The sequence below is a fragment of the Periplaneta americana genome, chromosome 8, assembly GCF_040183065.1.
Source record: "Periplaneta americana isolate PAMFEO1 chromosome 8, P.americana_PAMFEO1_priV1, whole genome shotgun sequence".
In the NCBI taxonomy this organism is placed as follows: Eukaryota; Metazoa; Arthropoda; class Insecta; order Blattodea; family Blattidae; genus Periplaneta; species Periplaneta americana.
In genome coordinates this window covers 112,521,217-112,543,727 of record NC_091124.1, presented here as the reverse complement: position 1 = coordinate 112,543,727, position 22,511 = coordinate 112,521,217, and the positions used below count along the sequence as shown (strand labels likewise).

At 33.0% G+C, this 22,511-nt stretch overlaps 1 protein-coding gene across 1 annotated transcript in view; it reads right to left on the bottom strand.

Moving 5' to 3' along the window:
* Uck (Uridine-cytidine kinase) overlaps nucleotides 1–22,511 on the bottom strand; it is a 329,786-nt gene that overhangs the window by 56,553 nt on the left and 250,722 nt on the right. The gene's annotated exons all lie outside the window — the stretch shown is intronic.

Genomic DNA, 22,511 nt, shown 5'->3' with positions numbered 1-22,511 from the left:
TGGTGGATGATAGATCTAAAGAAGAAAATTCTTATGGTTGTAGGCACTAGGTAATTGTTAAATTCTTATGTAGAACAATATTTCTTAGGAGTTAGTTATTAAATCATAAAAGCAATATTGGTATATTACTACTATGTATTATCAGGAACAAAATTTTTTCCGAAACTAACATATATATTTATATGCCTATAAATACAAAAGTACGTGAGGTGACACAGAAAACCCTGCCTAAAATCGTCAAGATTATTTTATATTTTCTTCCTGTCAATATAAAACTTACAGAAGTTTAAATCGTTAGTTGAGAATTTTGAAATTTTATAGTACTTGAAGCTTTAATAAAATTACTGGTTTTACCTACTTCTGTATAATGTCTATCACAGTTAAAGAAGAAAAATATTTTGTGAAATATATGTTTTTCTTTTATTTTTACGTCGCTTTATCAACTGCTATGGTTATCTAGCATCTGAATGAGTCTAAGGTCCAGCACCGATAGTTACCCAGCATTTGCTCTTAATGGGTTGAGGAACAACCCAGAAACTCCACCAGGTAACTTGTCTCAGTCAAGATTTTAACCTGGGTCCACTCGTTTCACGGTCAGGCATGCTAACCATTACTCCACAGCGGTGGACTATTTTATTTTTCACTGAAAATATTTAAATGTTCTGTTTTAACTGGAAAACACATTTTATATAGGATATGAATTTCAACATTAATTCCATTTACGTGTGTATTGAAATATTTGCTCCAGTGACCTGTAGATAGTGTATTGTTTTCTAAGCCACATTAGTTACATAATTATTATGTTAGAGTGAAAAAGAATGTAATGTGAAAATTTATTTACATTCTATTCAGGATGACTCTTAGATTAATTGTGTGAAGAAATAACTTTATTTATGGAGTTAACAAGGAACTCAGTTATAGAAATAAGGAATAAAAAATAGGTATGCGGTTCAGTAAAATCTGAAAAAGTACAAGTCTCCAGGTATTGATCAAATTCCAGCAGAATTAATACAAGAGGGTGGGAGGGCAGTATCTAGCGAAATTTATAAACTTGTACTTGCAATTTGGGAAAAGGAAATTGTACCAGAACAATGGAAGGAGTCCATAATCGTACCTATTTTTAAGAAGGGGGACAAGACTAACTGTAGTAACTTTCGAGGAATATCACTTTTGTTGACGTCGTACAAAATTTTGTCGAATATCCTTTTGAGAAGATTAACTCCATATGTAGATGACATTATTGGGGACCATCAGTGTGGTTTTAGGCGTAATAGATCGACTATTGATCAGATTTTTTGTATTCGACAGATAATGGAGAAAAAATGGGAGTATAAGGATACAGTGCATCAGTTATTCATAGATTTCAAAAAAGCGTATGACTCGGTTAAGAGAGAAGTTTTATTTAATATTCTTATTGAATTTGGTATTCCCAAGAAACTAGTTCGATTAATTAAAATGTGTCTTAGTGAAACTTACAGCAGAGTCCGTATAGGCAAGTTTCTATCTGATGCTTTTCCAATTCACTGCGGGCTAAAGCAGGGAGATGCACTATCACCTTTACTTTTTAACTTCGCTCTAGAATATGCCATTAGGAAAATTCAGGATAACACAGAGGGTTTGGAATTGAACGGGTTACATCAGCTTCTTGTCTACGCAGATGACGTGAATATGTTAGGAGAAAATCCACAAACAATTAGGGAAAAAGCGGAAATTCTTGTTGAAGCAAGTAGAGCGATAGGGTTGGAAGTAAATCCCGAAAAGACTAAGTATATGATTATGTCTCGTGACCAGAATATTGTACGAAATGGAACTATAAAAATTGGAGATGTATCCTTCGAAGAGGTGGAAAAATTCAAATATCTTGGAGCAACAGTAACAAATCTAAATTACACTCGGGAGGAAATTAAACGCAGAATAAATATGGGAAATGCGTGTTATTATTCGGTTGAGAAGCTTTTGTCATCTAGTCTTCTGTCAAAAAGTCTGAAAGTTAGAATTTATAAAACAGTTATATTACCGGTTGTTCTGTATGGTTGTGAAACTTGGACTCTCACTTTGAGAGAGGAACAGATATTAAGGGTGTTTGAGAATAAGGTTCTTAGGAAAATATTTGGGGCTAAGAGGGATGAAGTTACAGGACAATGGAGAAAGTTACACAACGCAGAGCTGCACGCATTGCATACTTCACCTGACATAATTAGGAACATAAAATTCAGACGTTTGAGATGGGCAGGACATGTAGCATGTATGGGCGAATCCAGAAATGCATATAGAGTGTTAGTTGGGAGGCCGGAGGGAAAGAGACCTTTGGGGAGGCCGAGACGTAGATGGGAAGATAATATTAAAATGGATTTGAGGGAGGTAGGATATGATGGTAGAGACTGGATTAATCTTGCTCAGGATAGTGACCAATGGCGGGCTTATGTGAGGGCGGCAATGAACCTACGGGTTCCTTAAAAGCCAGTAAGTAAGTAGTATGCGGTTCAGTTTCTTAGTGGTCATAACAAGTCACCTTAGTAGGACCAAGAAAATCAAACTTGCAAGCTAGTAGCCTACATAATGAATAGTACAATAATATTATGATTATTGCAATGTTAAAAATGTATTTTCAAAATTATATTATGTAAAGTAGTCTATATCTGCATTGTTTTGGACTACTGCAGTTATTTTGTTACATTTTGCGTTTGAATCAATGCAATTTTGTGTATATCAACATTAGTAAATGAATGTACTTTCATTAAAAAGATATGAAAATTATCTGATACTTCATATTCATGCTCATTATTTTCTTAATTTATGGAAAAATGTTACTTTCTTTGTGTACTTTTATAGTATTGTTATTATCGTCATAGTGATAATTATCATCATATCCTTAATAACTAACCTCACCTCGTCACCATCACCACTACTATAGTCTACAACAACAAGAAAAGCAACAAAAACACACGTACATATTATAGGTTCTGATAAATGTTTATTACAATGAACATAAAGCTCCAGTTCACATGTACATTATAAAGCTGCCACGGCAGTGATAACAAGCGTCATAGGGGTACTTGTTTCGTTCACCCTGTAAGATCAGCAGAGGAAGTAACTGAAGCCCGGTACGGCACTGTTAATGATGGAGCCAGGTCTACGTCAAGGATGTTGTCACCCACACCAGGGTATTCGAAATTTATACAGAGAAAAATTTATAAATTTGTAAGAAAAAATGTAACAACATGGGAATTTGAATAAATAACAATAACACATATTCATTAAAATTTGCTGACGATTTTTGGCTCAGAACTAGAATACATTAGTAGAGTATTGCTTCAAGAATATAAGAAATGGGGGTCTTAATTTAAGTACAACTAAAACAAAATATATGATAATAGGAGGTATAAAACAATATTTAATACCAGAATAAGGATTGGGAACAATCTCACATACAGAAGGATATAAATATCTTGGGATGAAAATTACAACTGATGGATAAGATAGGGAATTTAGAACGAAAATTAATTCGAAACAAAGACAAAAATATTTGCGATGGATTTCTGGAGAAGATCTGCACGGATATTTTGGCAAAGAAATATAAGAAATGAAATTATAAGACGAAAACGAATGTTCAAAATTCAATTATTGATTTCATTCAGACAAAAAACTGGAATGGTATGGACATGTTAAAAGAATGGGAGATGAACTATTGCCTCGGAGTTATGGAATGGATATGACAAGGACACACAAAAAAGGGAAGACCAGTGGACACTTGGATGAAAGGAATATTGATGCAAATTTAAGGTATGATAGACAGGAATGGAGAAGAGTTGCTAAAAATACATAAAATTGTACTCATTGTAATCATGGGTTCTGGGAAAATGTACTAACATTGTAAAACCAGAAATAAATACATAATATATTATTATTTGCTTTTCCTAATTTCTTATTGTTTGTAATTAGTCAATTAAACTATATCATAGGTATGTACTATATCTTATTGGAAAAAGTTATTTACAGAGTTCGCTGTTATCTGCAGTAGATTTGGGAATGTATTCCCTGCAAATACGGGGGATTACAGTAATTTCACTTTACAATGATTACTAACCTATGTTACAGAGATTGTTGAAAGTGGTGTAAATTCGTCTTTAGTGTAAGGGTTATTCCTGATTAATTTTTTTTTAGGGTGCAAATAACAATTTCATCAAAAGATGTTGGGAATGTGTGAATACAATTCCAATAACATAGGCTAGTACTCGTTATAAAATAAAAATATAATTTATTGTGCGCATGCTATTATTAATCAAATTTATGTAAGAAAACATACACAGGAGGTATGGAACAATAATGATGCTATCTACACCTGTCATGAAAGCATGTTGTTATCGTTTAATCAACTGTCCGAAGACAGGTTTGAATCTTACAAGTGACACCAATAAGGCATCACTCACGAGGCAACTAAGCCAGAGATAATGGGCTAGGGTGCCAGTTCCCTCCCCTCTCCATTGTATACATCACTGACTAGTTACCTATTACACTAATCAGACTTCAGATGTATACAAATAATTGTTCTTCCTCTGACATATATCGTCAAGTGAGATTTATTGTCTGTACATAACAGCCAGAACCTCAATCAGAGGTAATGAAAGCATGTCTGATGTGCATATTCCCTGCTCAGAGCCTGTACATATTTAGTCACTTTTAGCACATACGACATATTATAAATCCTAGTTCTGCTGATAATTCTGAGAAGTGGTTAATCAAGAAAGTAAGTTCCAAATAATGCACTTTCATAGCTGTTATGCATACCATGGTCTTCAAGTAGATATCAATTGTGATGAAATTATGTTACATGCTGACATTGGTTGCATTTTCTTTCAAAATACCAAATGCATTCTCCACCATTCTTCCAGTACTTCAAATGCTCAAAAAATCTTGGAAGTGCATATATTCGAGGAATTTCTGCAGGGATATTGGATGAAATGAGCCATTTACAGTAAGTAACATGCGGTGGGTATCCAGACATGGAAAGCAGCGAACTTTCTTAAATGTAATATATCTTTTAAAAAATTATTTCCAGACAACACAATAAATTGCACTGCAAATATCCAAATACACAATAAAATACTATGCGTACATTAACTGGTTCCACAATTAAGCAAGCTACAGTATTTGACCCGGCAGCGATGTAAAGTTGGTACTGTGAAGCGCCTGGTTTGAATGTAGGAATATTATGTCTCCTGATTCATTATTATGATGTCTCCCTCCTCCACTATTCAATGTGGCCAGGGTCATTGACTCAATACCTGCACTGATACCAACACAACTCCCCGAATTCTGCTTGCCACTTCTTCTGTGAAACCAGTTAGTATACGCACTGTATAAAGATTAAAAATTTGAATTATACTAGTACTTACATATGAACACATTCTACTTCAACTCATTTTCCTTATTGCTAATTACTTAATAACGGAAGTACGGAAGTTCACCTGTTGTGCCCTTGTTGCAAAACTTTCACAGTCCTTTCGAAAAATGTATCACATCTCTTAATTTGTTCCCAGAGTGTTGATTCAATATAAAGAACAGAGAGATTGGAAAGTCTTCTTTTCTGCTGTTGTATTCCTCGAATATGTTTCTATTTCTGTTTAATGCCGAGAAAGACCACTCAATTGAGTTGGTTGATGCGGGAATGGTACATATTAAAGAAACAAGGCAAGAAAGCTGTGGAAAACAAGAGGGCATATCCAAAGAGATAATTTGTAATAATTCATGTGGGGTTTTGTCCTCAAACTCCATGCTGCTGTAAAGTATACAGTGAGCTCATTTTTCAGCCTGACATATTTTTAAAACCTGCTGCCATACGAGTGCATTTCGAAAATGTTTGTTGTGGAAGATTATTCTTATATGATGAGTATTTATCATAACAGGGATAAAAATCCCCATAATCTTGAAACCTCACGTCCAGTTGGATGTCTACATTATCAAATATCTCGCAGTATACACGCCAGTAGTTTGTAATTCTTTTGGAAGTTTCTCCAACATTCCTTACAGTTTCTGTATAAACATTTTCAAAATTTCCTTTCACTGCAGCAATATTTTGGCGAGTTTCTCCAATAAAGGATGTCAAATGTTCTGTTTTGAAGAATACTGAAGAGAATGTAAAATCCTCTAGGGTTGATAGGAAGCCTCTTACAGGTATTAGCATATCTTTTTCTATCTTTGTTGGATTGTTCAATGTTCCATTAAACACATAGCATAATTTTGTTCTGTCCTCACAAACAATCTTGACAAGTCTTGATGAATATGCCAAAATATTTTGCATTGAGGAAGACTACTCATGCTCTAAGATAGTACCAAATTGAGTATATGGGCATAACAAGTATGAATAGGGCTTCAGGATGTACTCCCTATTTCCAGGCACACTTGCCAACCCAACAGATGACTGCGCTATTAATTTTTTGTTGCAGCAGAAGTCAGTCCAGAACTGTTTTAAGGCATATCTCAAAATGAAGGACAATTGAGCTTTGTTGGAAACATCAGTGGTTTCGTCCTCTAATATGGATTACAATTTACAATTTTCAAATTTATTTACAATTTACATTTGAATTGAATACATATGAATAGATACCCGAAATGAGCATAATGCTCGTGCTCGGGTACAGTCCAGTAGTCTACATAAATTTTACAGGGTACAGGGATACAAATTTAGTTCCTTCGATTTCGTTTTTGTTTCTTCAAGTAATGACTTAGCAAGTGTATGCAACAATATTATTCTGGATATGATTGGATATGCCCTTAAAAACTGTCAATGTTTCCTAGTGGACTTTTAAAAGTGGATCATATTTCATTATTAAATTTAAAATTTCTATACAGTTTCCTCAGTTAATCGATAACAATGATTAGTGTCCTCTAAATGACAATTCTAAATCTTTATGAATTTTTTCATGAGTTCTCAATTCTGCTTAACCCTTTGATTAAGATGAGATATTTGTTCTCCATGTTGTACAGCTGCGTATCAATTCTAGTTCTGCCAAATGATACAAGTGCTAGAGCAGATTCTATGTGTCTTGGTGTTAATTCATATGCTGTAGCTACCTTGCTCAAGTTTCCTAAATCAGTAAATCCTGTTTTTGTCCAACTTGTACCCTGATCTTGACTGAAAAGCAAACAGTTCCAGCTAAAGAGAACATTTAATTCATATGTAAGTACTAGTATAATTCAAATTTTTAATCTTTATACAGTGCGTATACTAACTGGTTTCACAGAAGAAGTGGCAAGCAGAATTCGGGGAGTTGTGTTGGTATCAGTGCAGGTATTGAGTCAATATTGTATTTATTGTAGTTTGCTTCTTGATAATGCCTTGTAAAGTTTTTGGCGCTTTGTATGAAACAGGTTAATTTTGTCGTCAAACTTTCATTATTCACAATCTCCATCTTTTATTGAAAGTCACGACGTATAAACGATCTTTCTAACAAGTTTATAATCACATACAATGCCAATATTCATGCACTACAATGTAAAATACATCAGTAGTGTATATAATATAGCAATGTCCACTTGCTTCTTTCACAGAACTGCAAAAATACTACCGTACATAATGAGGGTGAGAAATGAGAATGAATAGAAGGAAAAAGAATTTCTCCCTCTATTTCCCAAACTGTGGAAGACAAAGAAAAAGAGAGCACACCCTGCTAATTTCTAAACCAAACATTTCCTGCATTTCCCCACTACTAATCCCTTACCAGTCATGTGCAGTAGAACACAGAGAGGGGAACAGCTCTAGACAGAGACAGCACACCCTGCTAGCTTTTCATTCTGATCTGTGGGTCATGGTCATTTAAAGACGTACAGTGAATGGCAAGGATAGGAAGAGCTCTAGAAAGTTATAGAAATCTCAGCTTCTTTGCCTTTATAGTCTTAGTAGTGCTGTGAGATTTAATCATTAATCTGATCCATTAATCGATAAATATCTATTGATGAAAAATATTTAATCAAATAATCGAACCGATTAAAATTAATCAGTTGTACTTGATATTAATTATTATTTTGTTAATGCAAACTCAGAGCAAAAATTCCGACAATATTCGTCTCTCAGAAAATACTTATTTCAAACACGATAATACCTTTATTTTATAACTGCATAGCAGGTAGCATAGTGCAAATCTTTGCACAAACACTTCAGAAAGAGATTAAGATATGAGGACAGTGATCTGGTCTATCCCTATTGAAAGTTGAAACACAATGCAAAACCCTTATTAAGTCTGTCTACTCGTCTTCCTACCATATGAAATACATACTTTACTGGAATTCGCCCCCTCATCCCTTAGCCATGGCTCCACTGTGTGCAAGTGAAAGAGTAACTATCTTCTTCTCTTTCTAAAATTTTTTAACCTGATTACAATAGGGGCCAATCTGCTGTTCTGTTGCAGTTTCTTTACTGAATTTCTAGGTGAAGCTTGTATGTTTAGTTTGCTAATGAAAAAAATCAGATTTCTGTGGTCAGTAAAAAAAGTGAAAACTCCATTACGTCCATATGAGAATTTGAGAAGTAAAGTCAGTGAAACGTTTGGTTTTAAACCGAATGATCGTTGAGAAGTGCTTGACAGAAAAAAAAATCGTGTTTAATGATGCAGGAAACATTATTATAAACGTAGAGCAGCACTTAATTCGGAGCATGTGAATGCATTCACATGTTTAAAATCATGGATGAAGCAATATTAAGTAGGTGAATCTTCATACTTTTTAAATTTATGTTTATCTCAAAAATCTCCTCAGAATTGACACAATAAATTATAAGCCTACATAATAAATACCGTATGTTAGTAAATAACTAAACTAGTATTGTTTTGTAATACAATGATACAGTATATACATATATACTATATTTTATACTAATGCCTATCACCAAACACAAATTAAATTTAACAATAATTGTATATTACAGTATATTAAAACTTCAAATCGATCAAAGCTCGATTAATTGATTAAATTCAAATTGTTAATCGATTAAATATTTTGATCGATTGACAGCACTAATTCTTAGATGTTTATATTCAAGTCACCCAGTCCAGTCACCGAGAATTCATGTGCAACTTTTAAAAGTAAACTCTGCTCAGATAAACCATCTGAAGAGGAAAATGGATAGGCCTGAATGTTCATTTTTGTTTTTTGAATTTTAGGTACCCAGCAGTACTTCATCTGACGAACTGCCACTGTCACTTACTTAATCCATACCTATGTCACCTATCTTTGCAAAGTTTGCTATCCTCATGGAAAGCTATTGAATAACTGAGACAGATAAAGTAGGTCAAGTAAGATGTATGTATCTGACATACTCTTTTTACTTTAGAGTGAACTGTGGCCTTTGAAGTATTTACACAGTATTGTGCTTCAATGCCCAGCCAATGCAGTGCATAATTTCTTCCGTTTTTATGACCTGAAAATAATGTCCTATTGAATTTATAAAGTATTCAGTTGTTGTCTTGGTAATATGAAATTTCTTTTCTAATACAAAGTCACTGAAACTGAAGATTATGTTCATCTGTTTCCTAAATTCCGTTGTGGTCTATTTATTTATTTAAGTTACAGAATACTCACAAAAATAAAGTGTCGCATTATATACAAGTTACAGGTTAATAGGTTATACAGAGTGGAAGTGAAATAACTCTGCAGCTTTTCAGAGCGAATAGCTCATGTCATATGTAGCAAAAAAGTGCAATACCATTTTGGTGGAAAGTTAATATTTTTCTCAGGAAAAAAAAAGTCCCCCCCCCCCCCAAATATTTAATACTCTCTTATTCGGTAACTATTACGAATAGGATAGTGATTTTTGTCCATATTGCTAGAAAATCTAATAAATAATAATTTATTCCTCTGGTGTATTTCCATAGCATGGGCGGTTTTCGTGTAAATTTAATTTAAAACCTACTAATTTCAAGCCACTGAACATTGCGAAACAGATTGCAACATTGCAGTCATAGAGACAGAGCACAGTTTTGTCAAGATCAGTAGTACGAGAGGGTTATGTCTCACGTAGCAATCATAGCAGCTGTCTCTATAAAAAAATAATCTACTACGAACTACAACCTTGGGATACTTACATATGTTATAACATAACATTCTTACGTTAAATGTTAATGTTATGGTTTATTTAACAACGCTCACAACTGCAGAGGTTATATCAGCATCGCCGAGTGTGCCGGAATTTTGTCCCGCAGGAGTTCTTTTACATGCCAGTAAATCTACTGACATGAGCCTGTCGCATTTAAGCACACTTAAATGCTATCGACCTGGCCTGGGATCGAACCCGCAACCTTGGGCATAGAAGGCCAGCGCTATACCAACTCGCCAACCAGGTCTTACGTTAAATGTTAAATTTAAGATACTATATGTAAAATCCAGAACTCTGTGTACAATATGTTCGTATTGAAATAGATTCATACAAGTGGTTTACTCTGAAACTGTAATATTAAATATGCTTATTGTAAAATATCTAATTAGCTAATTACATAATACATTATTCCCCCCTCCCTCACGTAATGAATAATGCATTCTAAACTGCAGATATTTTCAATATTTTGAAGTATGGAAAAAGGTTTATAAACATTAGATTTTTAAAATCGCTGAAATTACATTATCTCACGCTTCAAATACAGCAGAAAAAATATCTATTTTGGTCGTAACTATTGTACAGCATGTAATTACACTTGAAAAAAAAACTTTCAATATTTACAAATTATCAATGTTTTACTTCTTGGTTCCACTAGAAAACTGTATTATAGTACTGGAATAATGATACACTTAAAAAATTAAACTCAATCAACAGTAGAAGAAAAAAAAAACTTAGTATCTTCTGAAACAGACTACAGCCAATGCTTTTAGTATGTTTACTATGACAAGAGACTAGCAATTAACTTTCAAGCAATTAAACTCTCAGCTGAGCTGGCTATCATCTGGCCACTGTAGAAAAGATGAACCACAGCTGTGGCAAATGCCATCTATGGTTTACTTTGACATGCCTTACCTAGGAAGATAGATCTTATTTCGTTGATCTCTTACAGGAAGAAAGACCATTGTGTTAGACACGATGTTGCCAGACTGTTGAAACTTCAAACTTAATTTTCTAATTAACCGTGCATTTAATCACAAAACGTAATATAGGTTTTCTATTCATTTAAGTGTATCCTATTGTCCCTTTCAATCTGCAGGATTATTTCACTTCCACTCTGTATATAAAGAATTACCTGTCACTTTTGTAATGACAACACTACAAATTTGTAACAAGTAATGACATATTATTTCCTGTTTCATAAAACTATAGAAAGCCTAAAATTTCACAGATTTTTACTTATCAGCTTAAATCAAAACAATTTTGTAAACTTGTCACCTGTCACCTGTAAATGTTTAACTTTCATAAAATATGACTCAGGCTGTAAATACGAGTAAGAATGTTTTCATAATGTTTATGTGACTGGATAAATGTTCCTCGGTTTACTAAAATTAGCAAGTGTTTTATGTTTCTCATGTTCTCACTAACTCTACCCAACAAAGTAATAGAAGGCTTGCAGAGAACCTTTCAGGCGTTGAAAGTTCTTAGTCATCCTATAGTCCAGTGGTATTCAATCTGTTTTGCTAGAGTATCCCCAAAATACATATTTTTACCTTCGTACCCCCAAACTCCACTGAAATTATATAAGAAATAACAACAGACTATGAATGATGTATGCAAAATAAATTATTATTATTATTGTTATTACTATTATTATTATTATTATTATTATTATTATTATTATTATTCATAGCTACAGGCGTAGCAGTTATTGATACAATTATAATAGTAATGAATTATGTAAAACTATGTGTATCACTGCAGGGTGGTACGTAAAGTGCAAAATAAAAATATAAATGATCATAAAATATTAAAATATATAGCTGTTTTCTGTATATTTAATGAAATAAATTCAAATAGTAACTGTTTTTTAATTATACACGCAAATTATTGGTACAGTACTGGAGCATAGAAACTTTTATTATGACCCTGGGGGTGGCACTTGACAATTTCCCACTATACATTTTGTTAGTGGTACAGCTAATGTTCTAAATTTTAAAGATAGTGGTACATCATTGAAAAAGGTTGAGAACCACTGATGTAAAATGTTATTAAAACAAGAAGAAACAAATAGTTGATATTGTAAAAGAAAATAAGTGAAAAGCAAAAATTATCAACAAATATAATGAAATAAATGTCAACATTTTTACATACTTAGTGGGATGCATACCTATTGAGGCAACTGCTGGGGTATGCATATCATAGATTGAATACCACTGTTATAGTCAATAATCTTGTCAGAAAATTGAGAGAGTGGAAGGGTATGTGGAGGAGCAATACATTTTGACCTAGGCAATGCTAATGTTTAGAATGTTTTCAAAATTTAGCTAAGTATTTCATTTCTATTTTAAAAGTAATAACAATTAATGGTAATAATGAGTGACTACCCGAGAGATTCTTTTGCGACTATTGTGCAGGCTGCAGGGTATAAGCTGGTAGTACAGCTGCAGATTATAAAAGTGCTGCTTAGCGGTAAGGAAATGAAACAGGCGCACTGTATTTGCCCATTTGGATTCAGCAGACCACTTTCGTGAAAATGAAATAATGGAGAAGAAAGATCGTAAAAATAAATTTCTATATCAAGGTATTTCTTCTTTACTCTTAACAGATTACAATGTTATCTATAATTTAACTCTACAGTAGAACATTCAATAAGAAATCTACTACATATTTCAGAGCATAATCCAACATTACTACATTACAAAGAAATAAATTGCTAAATAAATAAAATACAGTCCATCCTGACAAAATGCTTAATAACATTTTCAGTGAACTGCTTATGTTTACCAATTTGCGTTTACCAATTTACAAAGATACATATAGTTTAAAAACATCTTTCTTGCGTAACATATATGTTTACATAGTTACATGTACAGAAAGGCAGCATTATAGAGAACAGAATCAAACATGAAAAAATAACTTAAAAAAATAATAAAATAAATAATTAAAGGAGCAACATTGCAGATATCATAGAAAAGAAAAATTATCTTATTACATTGGGTCTATTGACTTCAGTGGTTGTGGCCTGTTAATGAGATACCTAACATTGTTTTCTGCATGCCAGCTCCTCAATTCTTGGCTGAATCTTTGTGAGTATCAGAGTCATAGGTGATTCTGGATTCAAGTGATTTCTGTATTTTGTTCTGACTGATGTCAATGCAGAGAAACCCTGCTCACACACATAAGCAGAGGGAATGACAGAAGGTGTGAAATGGCAGTGTCACTAAATTCTATATATTTTTTGCGAGCATAACACCAAAAGTCACAAATTGACAAATTTCCGAATTTTATTTCTAACAGACCTTCTTTCAATTTTAAGGGAAATTCATGGGAATTGATGGCTGTGGTGGAAAACGGATTTGTAATCCAATCTTGTGTGTTATCTTCTTTCTCAATTTCCGAAAAATATTTAAAAAAATTATATTCTGAGATTTTCTAGGTGGCACTTTATTATATCCAAAGCTTTATCAGCAATACTAACTTCATTTTGTCCACTATATTCAAACAGAGTTGGAAAAATTGCAATATTCCTCTTTTTAATGCAGGCACTCCAAAATAAAACTTTTCTTCTATTAAACCCTTTCACTTCCTCATGTGATTTAAAGATATGTTTGTCAAAATCTTGGAGTTCAAGGTTGCAATAATTAATTTTGTTGAAAATATCCGTCAAATAAGCTAGATCCAACCTTCATCTTCAAGATACGTCACTAGATCGGATTTCAATTTTACAAAGAAACACTTTACCTCGTTTTTAAATTCAAAATGGCAACTCAATAAGCTTCTCGCACCTTGGTGTGCAAAACAGTTGAGTATGTGTCAGTCCCATCTCCTCGCACATAAAAAAAGACGAAAGTTCAGTGCACACGACTTGATTCAATTTACCACTTTTACAGCAAAGTTCAGCATTTCGTTTAAATTAGGAGCTATATTTTTTCGCGACCAAGTTTTCTCTTTGTATAATGCAATGTTGCCAAATTATTTAAGTTAATTTCACGAATACAGCAACAAGATCACTTTTCTCACCTGTCAGTGAAGTAGTTCCATCTATGGACACACACATCAGTACAATGACAAATTTAATTATGATCTTATGAAATTATCAAGAATTAAAAAAATATCCTCTTACTTTGTATATTCTGGTAATTTTTACATCCCAGAATTTCATCAGTAACATTTCTTAACATCAAAATAGCAAATATATAAGTAACTCGGCATTGTCAGACACATCCACCAATTCAATTTGAATCACAAATCTTTTGTCCAGTTTAATATTTTCTTCTATTTGCTCAACATCATCTTGTGTCACATTATGAATTCTACACCCTATACGAGTACTTATGTCAGAATTCGGAATTGTTTTTATTACTTAAACAGAATTTTTGTCTAACATTTTATCTGCTCTATATAATCAAACCACCGAGAACAATAAGAGATTCAACTGCAGTATACGGTGACTAATTTTTTGCAGCTAGCAATGGTAACTCATACGAAGTCTCCAATGCCACCTTTGTTGATTACGTATTACTTTCAAATTTTCAACTGGCTTGTCTTGATTGTGTGTTACTTTCGCATTTTCAACTGACTTGTCATTATATTTGCTGATTGGTTATCAAGTGTCTATGAAGTAGGGATAGTTTCATAGAGTTATTCGATAGAGTTTGGTTGCAAATAATGCAGAGAGGAAGAGATGGATCACTCATATTCGACACAAATTCATATTTAATGTAAGATCCATTATAATGATACATTCATTACAATATCTATTTCACATTTTTCGAGACTTTCACTTTCTCATAATTGGTTCAACACTATTTTCACTGACATTCCATGATGGAACAAATGCTGTCGCACTTTTCACAGTCAGTAGTTCAACATTATCGTCACTTTAATGTTTTATCATCAATTTTACGTTTTCCTCTTTAATGAATGTATCCTTGTTGCAAGAGAAATAAATATATTTAGCCTACTACCACAATAATGAGAAGAAACTGAAATATTATAAATCAGCATTTTTAATACACAAGTATAAGGAGTGAGAAACGAGACTTTAAGATTCGAAACAAAGAAACCAAGCCTACATAAGCAGTCACCACACACTACTGAAAGATGTTACACTCAGTCAGCTTACCACGAGGCATCGATTTTGATGTACGTCATTCATCTTATTATAGGAGCATGATTAGATAACGAGCAGAGCTGCAAGATTTCATTGTTGAGTAAAATAATAGACGTTAATACATAATTGCCCTGGCGATGCTATTTATTAGCTCTGATCATTCATGAAACATTATATTTATTTAAAATTTTACATACTCAGTAAGAAGTCTTCATGTCTCCGCAGAGGTACGCATACCCCCCAATTGAATACCACTGCTCTACACCTATTGTAACTAAGGGATATACATGGTGTATAACATCAACGAAGAGTGTCATCCTCAAAAGTTACATACTTCCAACTTTTTTGTCCAATTGTTAATTATGAGCAGGGTGACCACATGTCCCTGGTTCATCCCGATTTTACCGGGACAGTCCTGGTTTTAGATGCTTTGTTCCAGTGTCTCGGAAAACTTTCTCGGGATGCAGAAAGTTTCAGTTTTTAAAATCGATCACTCACGTATTATGAAAGTGTTGGATTTGCACTGAATTTACGCATATACTAACCTTCTCTCAAAAGTCAGTACCTTCTTGATTACTAAGGCCAAGACTGAGTTAAAATAATCACGCTTTAACCTACATAATATGTTGCTGTTCTATTTTCACCAATCATAGTAATGAGAATGTAACTGAATGGACAGTTTTTAGTTTGGTCATTTGGTGCTTTGTCTTGGTAGCATATGACTGTTATTTACATTTGTCAGTATAACAACTGTGAGTTTTCGTTAATATGTCAAAATTAAGTGTTCATTGAGTGATAAACTTCAACAAGATTTTCGTGTATTCGGAATCATAGTGAGAAGACGAAGTAGAGTGTATACTGTGTAACTCAACATTTTCAATATCACATGGTGGGAGAGTAGACATCAACAAAAAGAAGCACAAAGACACAACTTTACCATCATCATCTAATAAAATGTCTTTTTTCAAGCCAACGGTCATGGGAAAAGAATTAAAATTTTCAGCAGAAGAAGACAGTTTCACTTATCACATCAAACATAACTACAGTTTCCGTTCGATGGACTGCATTTCTCCCATTGTTAGAAAGCTTGTAATAGAAGCAGCTTTACTTGCTGTAGCACTAAATGTCAGAAGATTTTAGTGAATGTGCCGGCCTCTTTTGCAATGAAACTATTGAGAAGGAACTAGAATCAGCTAGATTCATTTCTGTGATGATTTATGCTCATAATCACTGAAAATTGTTTGTTTCTTTGTGGAGTACTTTTCTCCTAACACAGGTATTAAGTTAAGGATAACTGAATTTAGTTTGACTATTTCGTTTATATGACGTCATTCCATTTTCGACCAATGAAGTGTAATGAAATTTTTGAATTCCAACCAATCACAGTCAGACTTTGCGATAATTTCTGCAGCTAGATTTATCACTATCAATTTATAGCATGGTCGTTCTTTTGTTTAGTCGTTGTCGCCAACTGTTTCCCCGTAAAATGATGATCATGAATACATTAAGATGCAACTACACGGTTAAACTTTTCTTTCAACTTTAAAGCAATGAATGCAAGATTGATATTTAATATTAATTAATATATTTACGCAGTGAAGACCATGTTCAAAACGGCGCACCATGGAGACACAAAATCTTTATGCATCTTAATTGAACGTACCTTTTAAACTTGATTCTATTCTTCCCAGATTGCACGCATACGCGATTGGAATATTGAACTGTGTAGATGCAGCTTTAGTTCCGTTACACACTACAGCGAGAATGTGTTTGTCGAGCTATAAAAAATGCTTTCGTGTAGCACTCATTGTAAGTAACGGTCGAAACAAGGCACAGCTGACATTGGTCCTGCTTCCACAGGTAGGCCTAACGTAACCTATAAAATTGTAGCCTATAACATTTGTATTGAAATTAAACAATTAATAGACGTTCAAATTTATGTAACATCATTGCATATCAAACTCAAAGATCTTGCATAGTAATAATGTCTTTGATCAAACTGCCTTTCGTATGGCGTAATAAAATTCGTGTTTTAATTAGGCCTATCTATACAGAGATGACTTCACTGTGTAGCAACATGTCTCGCTGTGAATACCTAAGCATTGGTATATAGCTGTCCCCACTGTTACTGTTAAATTAAATTATGTTTTCAGCAGATAATGAAAATGTATTTGTTATAATAATAAGAGAAAAGTGCAGTACATGTAATTAACAATGTTAAACCTGTATTTCGCTTTTCGCAATTGGCATTACTGAATAATAACATCGAATTTCTTTATTGCAATAATTGATATTCATCTACGAGTATTTCAACTTCACAATGTCTGAATAGGTTAAGTATTCGTTAATATACAATTATTAACATTTTGTGATCGAATTTTAGGGATATATTATTTAAATTTTTATTTTATTCACGAAATAGTCCTAATAAATGTCACTCGAGGTCTGAGATTTCCCAGATAAATCCACTCGCTTCGCTCGTGGATTTATCGGCAGATCTCAGACCTCTCGTGACATTACTACAGATAAATTTCTTTGGCAATTTAATATCTCATACATGTGTCTCAGTTTTATATTTTCAAAATCTGACCATCTTGATTATATTAGCTCACTAACAGTGTATGTAACCTAGCAACGTCAAAAGTTGTCTTTTAACCAGCAAAAAATATGATGCAAGTAATCCATTACTTTAAACCAAAAATTTCATTTGGCATCTTTTTTCATAAAATACTGTGCATATGTCTCAAACAAATTTATTGTCAAATACTGACTGAACATACTTTTGTCTGCACCACAACATTTTCTCTAACTGGGCTTAACGCCAGGGAGCTCGGGTTCACTTCTCTGAGTACACCAGTTCGCCTATAACATCCCAACAATGATTGTAATGTGGATCCACTGCACTCTGCATAACATCTGACGAACTAAGTGGTCAGTGATATCTATGAGCATGCTCATAAAGTACAGCCAAATAACAGAAAGCTAAGAGCCCTGCCAATAGAAAAAAAATCTCTGTACTATGTATCATGAGAAAGCAGAAATTACTATAAACAGCAATCCAAAGCAGGCTCTGAATTACAAATCTTTCTTTAATGATACACAATGGAAGACAAACATGATGGTTTTGATGAGAAAAGGCCAGAATATGTACCACTTTTAAGGATATGTCATTATGAAGATAAAGATGCTAATTATGAAACAGAAACAACCACAAAGGCTTGTAACGAAAATTTTAAAACATAATTAACTTTATATGTAACGATCTCTATGTAAAAGCAATTTTCAGGCAATTGAAATAATCAATAACTTACGCCATTAGAAAGAAAAAAAAAAAAACAGAAAAATTATATACCTACTCCTAGTAAATATTCCTCACATACCACAGTAGTACCAAATTTTTCAATGACCAAAGAAAAGATATTTTCATCTTTTAAGCATCCATGCTTTGCTCTCCGCTCTAACTAACCACATGAATTCAAAAGTTCATGGTGATTTGACAAAATCTTCGACAGAAGAAACAATATAATTTATTCCTGGGAAATTATTTTTCACTTCTGCCAATCAATGTAAACATTACGTCGATTAGAAGAATCTCTCTTGCTTTAATCACATAGTAAGCAGGAGGACAAACTTTCCACTTCGATTCTCTCTAGGCCACAACATAATTAGGGTTTCTGTAATGACACAAGTTATATTGCTGTGACATTTTCTCTAGTTTTTTTTACAAAGGACTAGATGTGTTTTTCCCGTTTTCTGCATAATCCAGCTTCTTGATGACACTGGCTATGTAATGGCCGCAGTTAACCATTATGTCGTCTATACAAAGCCACATGTAAATGGTTACCTATGTCAACTCTCTAGTATCCAGTATCTTCTCATAAAGAGTCTTCAAACAGTTCTTATGCAAAGTAGACTCATCTCGAACTTAGTGACCACTAATGTTTTGAAGGAAACTGTGGAAAATCCTGTTCTTCAGCACGTTTTATGACACATCTACGGATACAAATGCCTCACACAACTGTGCAATGAAAATATCCACCACAGAACTTGTCACACTTGGGAGTTCATTTAGACTGAAGACTAGCTTGCAAGTATCACATCAACACTAAACTTAATCTGGCCTACTCAAGTCTCTTAAAACTTTATCCTCTTATTAATAGAAAGTCATCTTTACAAAATAATATTACAGTTTTATTATACACGTTGTTATTCCACCCTCTGATCACAATTTAGGGTGGTGCAGTGCCAAACAAAATTCGAAGAATACAGTCTTTTCAAAACAAAGTACTACGAACTACTGTTAATGCACCATGGTTTGTTCGGAATTCACAACTACATAGAGAACTGGGATTATACATTGTACTAGAATTCATTCGTAGAGAGGCAGAAACATTCTTCTCACACTGTAACAATGTCTCAAGAGCAGCTTTCTTTTCTCTCAGGAAAAGACTCACTCAATCCACAAGAATCAAGAGCCGTCTTCCATAGGATATTCTACTAGATCCTTCAAATTCATCCACTTCATCTCATGATGAACACATAATTTTATAAATTTATCAAATAATTATTTTCAAACCTTCTGTTTTCTGTCACAGAGGGACCTATAAATTGGCTGACCTCCTCCTTGATATTTACTTATTGTTATGTTATTTCCCCCAGAGATCTGGATAGCGCTACAGCACTGAAAAATCAATAAAAACTTGTCACAGGCAAAATGAATGGTTGTATTAACTTTTTTGCTTTTTTATAACTTCGTTTTTGTGAGTGGTAGAGTTCCTCTGTTGCTCAAAATGCGTTTTTTTAACAAATGAATTGTTTTTGACAAAAGATTATTTACCATCTATTGAAAATCCATTTTTAAGGTAAGTTAGTTTTTTTTTTTTTTTTTTTTTTTCCCTTTTTCCATTTTAGGATATTGCAGCAAGAAAAACTCTGATTATCTTTCAAATAACCTACACTCTATACTAAACTTTAATTACTTTACTTACATCTGAAGTCTCAAATTGGAATTAATTGAATCATAGCAATAATGAAATTCTGTTAAAAATTTATAATTCATTGGTGTTATGCTATGTATTAAAATGAATAAGTTCATTTTGTAATACCAACTTTGTTTTGTTTTTTTTTTTTACTTGAAAAGTTCTATTTAGTCTCTTCTAGGTTCTTAAGTCCTTTTAGTCATTTTTGGACTTACAAAATTTATATATTTGATTAATCAATCCATCTTCTTAATGTATCCAGCTGTTTGCTGACAACATGAAGTCCACTACAGTCCACTGTAGCCTTTTCAATTCTTGTTTTTCATGAGAAATGAGGGTATTTTGATTGGTGTTCATTATAGTAGCCAGAGTTGGGGTATAGTCAATATATACTGCAGAGCTGCGTCTTCTGCAACTGGTACTGATGATTTTAATTTACTTCTTTTGTGGTTTATGGATGGACAGTATAGAAGAATGTATTCCAGATCTTCATCATGATTATTACACCACAGATAAGTAGGATTATTAGAAAGGTAAAATCGGTGTAGGTATAATTGTGTGACAAAAAATGACAAACGAAAATATATGTTATAATAGTGATTTTAACAAGTAGGGAATAAAATAGTTTAGAACCTAAGAATCTGGTCACCACTCCTAACTTAAAACAAATATTATAATACTGTAACTAGAAAAAGAAACAAAATACATGCTTTCAGAATTAAACACATATGAATTTGCTTTCTAATGTAAATTATTTAATCTATACTTCTACATACGTTAACATAATCTCAAATTAACTAGGCTTTTCGTCATTGTGCATTTTTTATACTACTGAAAATTAAAAGTAATTCTGAAAATTGTTTCTTAAATACACTGAACAATACATGATCTGTGGAAATACAACATTGCGTCTTGAAAGTGTTAACTGTAATGAGATTATTTTTATCATCTTCATATTCATCAGAATCATGAATTTGAATTTGTTTAAATACAGTTTCAAATAAAACTGAAGTTGCTAACAATTTTATTTAATTTAAGGGTACACTGATGTGAAATTTGAAATTTCAAAACTATTCTATGTAGATCTCTGAAATTTTGTACAGTTGTCGTACTGTATACAAGTAGTCTGTGTACAAAGTTTCATCTCATTTGATGCAGAAATATATGAATTATTAATAATTTCGTAATTTTAAATTGTGTAAATTTAGCTTTTCAAAAATTGCTACTCCTCCCACAAATTCAAATATTTTGGCCTCAAATTTTGTCTACATACTTGTCAGACCCTCGGAAATAAAACTTACTATACAATTTTTCCTTTTATTCTACTAAAAATAAAAAAATATATATATATATATATATATATTTTATGCACTAAAGTGTAAAAACGGGGGGAAAAAAAAAAAAATCAATTCGAGCATAAAGAAAAATTAATATTAAATAAAATATGAATGTTAGGTATAATCCTGATAGTAAGTTTTGTTAAGAACACATTCAGAAACCGCTACAAATAAAATCATGCATGTAGTACAAAAACTGAAAGTGGAGAAAATTGACTTCAAAGTTTGGGATGATAATAATAAATAAGAACTCAATCTTTTTGATTTTCTAGGCATTTTGAGATATATAGGCCTTGCTTATTATACGCAGAACTTACTCTTATATACACTACCATGCAGTGCACACCTAACTGCACTAGTAAATAAAGATGATGACTGGTAAAAAAACAAGGAAACTTATGAAAACAAATCACTATAGACTGTAGACACTATTATAACACTAACAATAAAACTGTTAGAAACTTGCAAATATTTCTTGTATAACAAAACAAAAACCAAGCATGCAAAACACGTTGTTAGGGCTACTAGCAACAAATGGAATTTTTCTTTAGACAAGAGTTGTAGTCTCCTTGGTAACTGAATATTTTTCAAAGGAAAGCATCCTTTGAAGTGACATCTGTTGGATCCTATGAAGAAATATTTCGAGAAGTCGAGAAGCTACACTGTCTGAATTAGAAATCTAATGTACACAAATGTTTGTGGAAATTGCAATACCAAGAAAGATACATGTGACTGAAATGAAATTGATACCTCAGATTAGGTACATAACAATATACAAATGATTAGAATTACAGAATTGTACCTGATCTGTGACCGTGAGATTTCAGTATGGTGTGAAGCTTCCATGCGCTGCAATCAGAGCTTCTAAGCATCGTGGCATGGACTCAAAGAGAGACTGGATATGTTCCTGGGGAATCTCCCTTCATGCAGTTTGTATGCGAATCCACAAAGAGTCAAGGGTCGGTGCTAGAGGACCATGACGAACAAATTGC